Genomic DNA, 10,204 nt, shown 5'->3' with positions numbered 1-10,204 from the left:
CGTAAGGCGAGGTGAGTTTGAGAGATATTAAAATGAGAGAGTCTTATTGGTGAAAACCCTCACGGGCACTGTAAGGCGAAAAGTGAGATCTTTCAGTTGGGCAAATGAAAGAAGTCTGTGGTTGAAGGTTGTTTGAAACATGGCAAAACAAGCAAGGTTTGAGTTTGGCGAGAGTCGGGCGTGAAAGTATGAGACAACAAATGTGGTAACTGATAATTGATTGGTTGGACAGACTAGGCTGGAATCCAAAATGCATGGCACGATCAATGGAATCAGCCTTTCCGCTTAGATAAGTCTTGTCCCTTTTCTCATCATTACAACTCATTCGTTTTCATAATTTTTCTATCCTCAAAACCTTCGAGGTCATTGCATTTCATTCTCTTGAAGTCTGTCTATAAGATGTTTTAGTGTCAGTTCTATTCAAAACAACAGAAGGATGTCAAAGCTAACTACCAGCTTCCCAGCTAGATGGCACAACAAGGTGGGGACATGTCACAAGAGAGTAAAACATGAAGGACCAATGAAAATCAGTGGAATAATCAGATGGTTGTGAGAGAGAAGCAAGGTTCACAAGAAGGGAACAGAAACACCAAACAGTGATATGAGGTAAAACATGTGGGTCATCAAGATCAGAGGGTTGAAAGTCAATTGGGAAATCGTGACAAGTCAAAGCAAGTCCAAAGAAGCAAGTCAGAGCAAAGTCGGAAACGGGAGCATGGCCAACAAGAATGCCAGCAGCTAACCACCATTTTACATTAACAAATTTTTCTTTGATTGGAACAGGGGCAGAAATTTTCTTTGTTGTTTATTTTGTTGAAGTCAGGCGCCCACCTGGAGAACAAGGGAATACATTTCAAGTTCAGCAATCAGGCGCCCACCTGGAGAACAAGGGAATACATTTCAAGTTTCAGCAATCAGGCGCCCACCTGGAGAACAAGGGAATGCATTTTACATTTCGGCAGTCAGGCGCCCACCTGGAGAACAAGGGAAGTGCAATTCAATTTTAGCTTTAATTTTTAATATTTGATAACATGCTGTATCCAGTTACCAAACTGGAGCAGAAAATTTTCTTTGTTTGTTTATTTTGTCGCACTCAGGCACCCACCTGGAGAACAAGGGGAATACATTTCAAATTTCAGCAATCAGGCGCCCACCTGGAGAACAAGGGAATACATTTCAAATTTCGGCAGTCAGGCGCCCACCTGGAGAACAAGGGAAGTGCAATTCAAGTTTAGCTTTAATTTTTAGTAATAATATGCTGTATCCAGTTGCCAAACTGGGGCAGAAATTTTCTTGGTTGTTTATTTTGTTGCAGTCAGGCGCCCACCTGGAGAACAAGGGAATACATTTCAAATTTCAGCAATCAGGCGCCCACCTGGAGAACAAGGGAATACATTTCAAATTTCAGCAATCAGGCGCCCACCTGGAGAACAAGGGAATGCATTTTACATTTCGGCAGTCAGGCGCCCACCTGGAGAACAAGGGAAGTGCAATTCAAGTTTAGCTTTAAATTTTAGTAATAATATGCTGTATCCAGTTGCCAAACTGGGGCAGAAGTATTCTTTGTTGTTTATTTTGTTGCAGTCAGGCGCCCACCTGGAGAACAAGGGAATGCATTTCAAGTTTCAGCAATCAGGCGCCCACCTGGAGAACAAGGGAATGCATTCTAAATTTCAGCAGTCAGGCGCCCACCTGGAGAACAAGGGAATGCATTTTAAATTTCAGCAGTCAGGCGCCCACCTGGAGAACAAGGGAAGTGCAATTCAATTTTAGCTTTAATTTTTAATACTTGATAATATGCTGTATCCACTTACCAAACTGGGGCAGAAAATTCTTTTCTTTTGTTGTTTGTCTATCTTTGAAATCAGGAGCCCGCCTGAAGAACAGAGGCGTTTATTTTCAAGTTGTCACTGCAGTCAGGAGCCCACCTGGAAAATGGACACATGTTTCAAGTAATCAAGCATCATTCGGAGGAGTGGCAGCAATATCGCCAATCACAATGCAAGACAACAACAGAAATACCACCGGAAGATTACAAGATACAAATTCAAGGCAACACAAGAACAAGTTAGAAGACGTAGATAGGACCCTCTTGTAATTCGTAGATCATAGCTTAGGTTAGCTTCTTTTCATTTTGACATGGTGTAATAAGGAGGTCAGCGAGCAGTAGCAACAGCAACAGCAGAAAGTCACAGCTCTTGGTAGCCCCAGCTACCAGACATTCCCGAACTACACTGACCTGATTCCTGTTTAGCCCAGGATATGTAGGCAACCTTTGAAGCAGGGTGCGGTCAACCCTTTCAAAAATGCTTCACACGGAATATGCAAACGGGCAAAAATTGCTCATTTCCGCTCACTGGTCTTTGCACGAAAACTCTTTGTGTTTCCGGGCAAAGAGGGGCAGCTGTGAGCACGTGATTTTTGCCCTAAGCAATAATTCCCAAAAATTTCAAATAAAACAATTTCTTTAGTATTTCGTAATTTTTCGTGAAGTTTGTGTTATTTTCTGTTAATTGTTTGCATTTATTTGTGCATTTTAATTCATATGAAAATATAAAAAAATACAAACACTTGGCATTTGCATTTAGAATTTAATTTCACATTTTTAGGATTAATTAGTAGTTGAGTTATTTTTAGGAAGAGGAAAATAACAAAAATAGTCCAGTTTTGCATTTTTTAATTGTTGAATTTGCCCTGAACTAGTTTTTAAACGTCTTTAGGAAATAGTTTAACTTTTAAATATACTAGGTCTTTATTTTTGCATTTTTATTAAGTCAGAAAATATAAAAAAAATATATATAAACAAATGAAAACAAAAACAAAACAAGAATAAATAAAAGAATAAAAAGAAACTAAAATAAAGAAGCATAGGGCTGGCCAACATTGGGCCATTTTTGTTCAGGCACTCAAGCCCAAACCCCAACCCCCTTCCAAGCCAATCCTAGCCCAAACGCCCAAGATGAAATCCCAAAAATCCGGCAAAAATTAAGCCCAGTCATAGCCAACCCGGTCCAGCCTCCACACCCTACCAAAACGACCCCGTTTTCCCCAATTTAATCACAACCCTCGATTCTTTTGATCCAACGGACGAGAACTGCCTAGGTTTTGAGATATAAATATGTCCTAACACTACCCTACCCCCCTCAGACCCCCTCACCCTCCCGTCTCTCTCACCTGTTCATCAGAGACCCTTAACCTCGTCGTCCTCCGCCGCTTGCCGCCGGCCGGAAATCGCCTCCGCCGGCGGCGATCATCCAAACCACCTGAAAATTACACCACCGCTTCATCTCATCCTCCTCGTCACGAATCCAGCCTTATTTCTCCTTGAATCCCACCCCAAAGCTTCGAATATTAGATCAAAGTTTTCCGGCCATGACACAACTCCGTCCAAACCACCCCAAATTAACACCACATAACCGCCTTCACCTACTCTACCTAATTCCCCAGACCTCGTCCCTCGAATCAATGCCGAATCCTTCGAATAACGGTTTAAAGTTTTCCGGCCATGACATCAGTTGTCCCAAATTAACCCAAATTCACACCACAGAACCGTCTGAACCTCCTCTACCCAACCCCATTGCCACTTGTCTCGAATCTGCCCGGAACATTACAAACTCTGAATCCCAAATTCCGGCAGAACCCTAACTCAGAAATCTTGGGGATTTTGGACCGTAATTTCCCTAATCACGTGTTTTCTTTTGAAAACACACGATTAGGGATGTTACGTGTCAAGAATCCCGGAGGATTCAAACAACAATAGCTGGTCAGAGTTCGCCCCATAGTCAGTCGAATGCTCAAAATTAGTAAGTTTTGTTCGATTCTGTTTTAACTCTGTTCAGTATGCTCTTGTTTAAATCTGTTTGGATAGTCTTTAATTCTTTAGGGCACTTTTGGTTTCAATTTTTTCTTCAGTGTTTGATCCTTTATTGTTATTATTGGTTAGTGGTAATTAATTAGTTTAGTTTAGTTTAATTCAATAATTGCATTAGTAATTCCATGTTCAGGATCTAGCTTAAGTTTTGTTCTTCATGTCAATACTGTTCCCAGTATACATATACGTTTTAAGTGGTCTGATTTTAGGTTCAGTTAGTCGACTCATAATTGTTTACTGCAATTTGATTTTAATTGTTCCAACCTCTTGATTAGCTAATTTGTCTAGTTTGATTAGCCCTAGAAATAGATTGTTTGGTTATAGCTGATGGACTAGTTTAACTTGGTCAGTAATTTCAGGGGATGCTAAGGGTAGTTTAGGCATGGAAAAGGGTAGTTTAATCAGATTTGGTAATTGTTGAAGTAAAGCAAGGGTAGAATAGGAATTGTAATGGGTATAGAACCTTCTAGGATGGACTATAGTGCAGATTTCAGTAAACTTAGGGTAGTTACTTGTGTAACAAGTCAGAAAATAAAGGGTAAAAATAGAATTAAAATAGGGACTAATGGGTAAAGGGAAAATCTGAAGTTGGACCCTAAGTTCATCTATAAATAGGCATTCATTTGCCTTGATTCACAAGTTTTTGAGGCCTAAAATTCCCCCCCCCCCCCAAAAGTACTCTTCAGTTCCCAGATTTGAAAGTAGAAATTCAAACCTTCAAAATCCAAAAACAATAGAAATCTAATAGAAAAATCCAAAATAAGTTACTGTTACATTAGTGTTACTTAGGTCATTTTCAGATTTGATCATTAAATTCAATTCTCTAGCTCGTATAGGATGAAAGATACTTGAATTTCCTTGGGTTTTGTTCAATATTTGAGGATTGAAGACAGTTTGAGTCATCTAGGCAGTGAATTTGGGAGAGTCGAGTCAACTGTGAGCTTAGTTTGAGTGTTTGCTTTCCTGTGTTCATTTCTGGGTATTTGGATGCTGTTTTGGGGTTGATTCATCAGTTTCATTTGGTTTAAAATATTTCTGGAATTGCTGAGTCACTTCTGGGCTGAAAAATTGGTTGTGTTGATTGCTGTGTTACTGTTGGATTACCCTTGCGGATTCTCTGAGCTCTGCTGATCCTCTCTTCTTCTTCCCCCATTCTGTTCACCAGGTACACACACTTGGACTCCAAAATTGATGTAGTATCGAGATTGGGCATGAAACGAAAATATTCAGCTGATTGTTTGCTAGACGATGCATTTGTAATTAAGTAGATATTAATGATATCTACTGCATAATGAAGTCGCTTAAATCTATGTTTAAATGAAACTCGGACTGTGTAATTTGTACCTAACGGGACTGTTTTGAACTGATTGTGGCGATCAGCTGTAGAATTAGTATAGTTTGGTACTGGTTTCAATTTAGCACTCTGTTAAACATAGAAAATCAGAATAGGTTTGAATTCATAATTGATTGAGAGATCAGCCCATTTCAATCTCCATTTCAAAGCTAAAGTGTGCTTTTCAAACAGTTTTTTGTATTACAGTAGTTAATATCAGCATACTAGTTTAGATGTCATCTGTTTCGCTTCCTTAAGCTCATTATTTCAACATAAAAAAAATAATTGCATGTCAGCGGTTAATATCAGTAGTTTTACTTAAATTAAATCATGCATCATCAACTGGACTGATTTAAATTAATTAACCCTTTTGTGAGAGTTCTTAGAGTTGTATAATAGCCTATTCCCAGGACATTTGGGCCTCAAGAGGTTTGATGCGAGGGCCCAAGTCCATGCTAAGTCCCCTCACGTTTGGACTTGGGCCTAGGCCTGACTGGCAGCTTGTTAGCAGAGCATGGGTATAGTACTCCTTCGTTGGGCTCACCTCAGAGCCCAATGGGTGGCCTCGACACAGAATTACCATTCGATTTATTTCTGTTCAATAACAAACTTTAGGACTTTTCTTGTGCTGTTAGAGATGAATGAAAATATAGTTGCTTTAGGATTGCCCTTCAATGAATAAAATTACGCGGGCCTCGCCAAATTGCGGGGGCTTCGATAACGGTTTATAAAAACTTAGATTTCGGGATAGGCCGCTTAGCGAATTTCACGGCCCTCCCCAAAGGCAATAACGCGTTAGCCCCATTAAGCGCGTATTTTAATAAAGTTACCTCCCTAAACTCGGGTGCACATTTATGTGACTCAAATCCAAATCTCAACGAAGTCGAAATGTGTTAACAATCACGGGTGCACTGGTGCGACGTGGTTCGAGACGCATTTTCACGACGTCGCAATTCTTGTTAAAAGACATAAAATAAAAGCGGTTAAAATAAAAGGCACATAGGTTAGAATATGTTTTAAAATCAGATAAAAGCAAATACAACAGTTGAGCGACCGTGCTAGAACCACGGAATCCGGGAATGCCTAACACCTTCTCCCGGGTTAACAGAATTCCTTATCCGAATTTCTGGTTCGCGGACTGTTAACAGAGTCAATAATTTCCTCGGTTCGGGATTCAACCGGTGACTTGGGACACCATTAATCTCCCAAGTGGCGACTCTGAATATTAATAACAAATCCCGTTCCGATTGTCCTTCAATTGGAAAAACTCCTTTACACCCTTCCGGGGGTGTAAGTAAAATGGAGGCGTGACAGTCTTGAAATTCATCAAATGGACGTTAAGACGGCCTTCTTGAATGGAGATTTGGAGGAAGAATTCTACATGGAACAACCTGAAGGGTCTGTGGTTCCAGGTAAAGAAAAGAAGGTCTGTAGACTTGTTAAGTCCCTTTACGGACTAAAATAAGCAACCAAACATTTGACCAAACAATTTTGTCAAATGGTTTTAAGATAAATGAATGTGATAAATGTGTGTACATTAAAAATGTTCCAAATCACATAGTCATTGTTTGCTTATCTGTGGATGATATACTGATAATAAGTAATGACATTGCCAACATAAATGCTACTAAGCGTATGCTAACTAGCAAGTTTGATATGAAGGACTTGGGAGTTGCTGATTTAATTCTGGGGATTAAGATCCATAATACTCCTCAAGGTCTGGCATTGTCACAATCTCATTATATTAAGATAGTACTTCAAAAATTCAAGCACTTGGGCTTTAAAGTTGTAAAGACTCCAATTGACGTGTATCTTCAATTAGCAAAGAACAAATGCCAAAGATATCACAATTGAATTATGCTTGTGTGTTGGGATGCTTAATGTACATCATGAATTGTACACGACCAGATATAGCTTGTGCTATAAGTAAATTGAGTCGATATACGAGCAATCCAGGTCAATCTCATTGGATGGCACTGAAACGAGTTTTGGGATATTTAGAACATACCCAGAACTTTGCTTTGCACTACAGTAAATATCCTGCAGTGATTGAGGGATACTGTGATGCAAATTGGATCACCGGTTCAACTAATTATAAGTCCACAAGTGGATATGTATTCACTATTGGTGGAGGAGCAGTATCTTGGAAGTCATCCAAACAAAATTGTATTGCCCGCTCTACAATATAGGCTGAATTCATGGCCTTAGATAAAGCCAGTGAAGAAGCTGAATGGCTCCGGAATTTCTTGGAAGACATTCTATTTTGGCCCAAACCGCTGGCACCAATGTGCATACATTGCGATAGTCAAGCGGCAATTGGAAGGGTTGGGAGCGTTATGTATAACGGTAAATCTCGTCATATACGACGAAGATATAAAATCGTTAGGCAATTACTCTCTAGAAGAATTATCACGATTGACTATGTAAAGTCAAGTGATAATGTGTCGGATCCACTTACAAAAGGCCTAACTATAGAGGTAGTTGAGAAACCATCAAGGGGAACAGGACTATGGCCGAGAACAAGTCATAGTGGCGGTAACTCTACCTAGAAGATCGGAGATCCCAAGATCTAGGTTCAAGGAGATCAAACAAAGTCATTAATGACGGTTCAACATTATCAACTAAACTCTTGGTCCATTCTCGTGATGAGACAATGTTCAGTACCAAGGATATAGCATTAAGGCTTTTTAATGATTTCTAAATTTGATACGGGGTATATCAAATTGTCACAACCCGGATTTCCCACCCTCGGGAGTCGTGATGGCGCCTACTAATGAGAGCTAGGCAAGCCAACTCTTAATTACCTTTACCATTAACCAATTTACCTCTTTTAGCAATTATCAGCAATAATATAAAAAGCAACGAAATTAAATAATAAGCGGAAGTCTTAAATAATGAAAAACTGAATAGAAATGCAGAAAATTCAACATAAGCCTCTACCCAAGACTGGTGTCACAATACTCACGAACATCTAAGAATACTAAATACAATGTGTGAAAGAAATATATCTGTTTGTCTCGAATACAATGAGATAACAGTCTAAAGTAAAAGATAGGGGAGACGCCAGGCCTGCGGACGCCTGCAAGGCTACCTTGGTGTCTCGCTGGACTGAAGGCCTGCTCCCACGCTACTGCTGCTGTTGTCCAAAACCTGGATCTGTGCAAAATAGCACAGAGTGTAGTATCAGCACAACCGACCCCATGTGCTGGTAAGTGCCTAGCCTAACCTCGGCGAAGTAGTGACGAGGCTAGGACCGGACTACCAATTAAACCTGTGCAGTTATATAATATACATCGGAAAGTAAAGCATGAATAAACAAGTAAAGATGGGAGGGGAAAACATGCTGCGGGGGTATACCAGTATTAACAGTAAATCCAAAGTAACAGTCTAAGGGCGGCTTAGAATTTACAGGGAACAAAGAAACTAATATCCAAAATAAACACACTTGTATCAATAATTGTTGCGGCGCGCAACCCGATCCCAATATATAACAACACTGTTGCAGCGTGCAACCCGATCCATATCATTTAGCATTGTTGCGGCGTGAAACCCGATCCACAAATATCATTGTTGCAGCGTGCAACCCGATCCATATCATTTAGCGTTGTTGCGGCGCGCAACTCGATCCACAAATATCATACAATGCACGGCATCACCCTTCGTGCTTTATCGCTCTTCCTCGCCCAAACAACAATCACAAATAAGGGGCAAGAAAGTAAACAAATAATGATAGAAATCCCGGCAAGGGAATGCAATTAAACAATTAAATCCCGGCAAGGGAACAATATCAATAAATTTCCATGTCCCGGCAAGGGAGAAAATCAACAAAACAACAAAACGTCCCGGCAAGGGAATAAACCAATAAGTCTTTCTCTTTCTTTCACTTTCATCTCATACTTCACATTATCACTTGAGCCAACGCTCCAAGGATTTAAATATCTCATATACCTTCACAATTTGTATTTCAACTCGAGCCAATGCCCCACGAAGTTCAAAGATCACAATTTCCTTTCACATACTTTTTACAACATATAGAAATCATCAATTAAGTATGGAAGCTGTAACAAAACCAGGATATTCGCAATATAAGGACTCAGGTCATGCTAGACACCAATGCAATAGATAATCGTCACCATGATTATACATCGTACTCGACAATTAGCAAGTAGCAAATAAGACGCAACTCCTATTCCCTCAAGCTAAGGTTAGACCAACACTTACCTCAACTTCCACGGCCAAATCAATCCACAACAACCGCTTTCCCTCTCGAATTCGGCTCCAACTCAATCAAATCTATACAATAATGACTTCATAGTATCAATATATGCTAAACAAATCAAATCCAATGCCTAATTATAGATTTCCAAGCTTTCTTCCCAAAATCCCAAAAATCGTCCCCGGGCCCGCTTGGTCAAAACACGAGGTTCGGACCAAATTCATATCCCCCATTCATCCACGAGCCCGAATATATAATTTGTTTTCAAATTCGAACCCAAAACGAGGTCTAAATCAAGAAAAAGTAAAAAGCCCTAACTCTACCCAATTTCCCCAATTTTTACCCTAAATTACATGTTTTAGGCTTAGGAATTCAACCAACATTGATGGAAAGTGAAGGAAACGAGTTAAGATTTACTAACCCAAGAAGTTTTGATGAAGAATTGCTTCAATGGTCGCCCAAGAGCTTGGAGAAGAAAGGTTTTGGTGAAAACTTGGTGAAATCCCGTAATGGTTCTGTTTTGGGGTTTTAAAAATAATTGGGCAAAATTGCCCTTCGCGTTCCCTGAAGGAAGGTCGCGTTCGCGAAGGGTAGACTTGACAAACCATCGCGTTCGCGATAGGGAGAGTGCGAACGCGAAGAGAAAAGCTGGGGGGGGGGGTCCAGGATTTGTTTTACGCGAACGCATGGGCTATCACGCGAACGCGACGAAGGAATCTGGCAAACTACGCGAACACGGTCAAGGGTATGCGATCGCCAAGAGGAAAAGATGGCTAAGCCCTCA

The sequence above is a fragment of the Nicotiana attenuata genome, unplaced genomic scaffold (genome assembly GCF_001879085.1).
Source record: "Nicotiana attenuata strain UT unplaced genomic scaffold, NIATTr2, whole genome shotgun sequence".
In the NCBI taxonomy this organism is placed as follows: domain Eukaryota; kingdom Viridiplantae; phylum Streptophyta; class Magnoliopsida; order Solanales; family Solanaceae; genus Nicotiana; species Nicotiana attenuata.
This window is presented reverse-complemented; position numbering follows the sequence as displayed.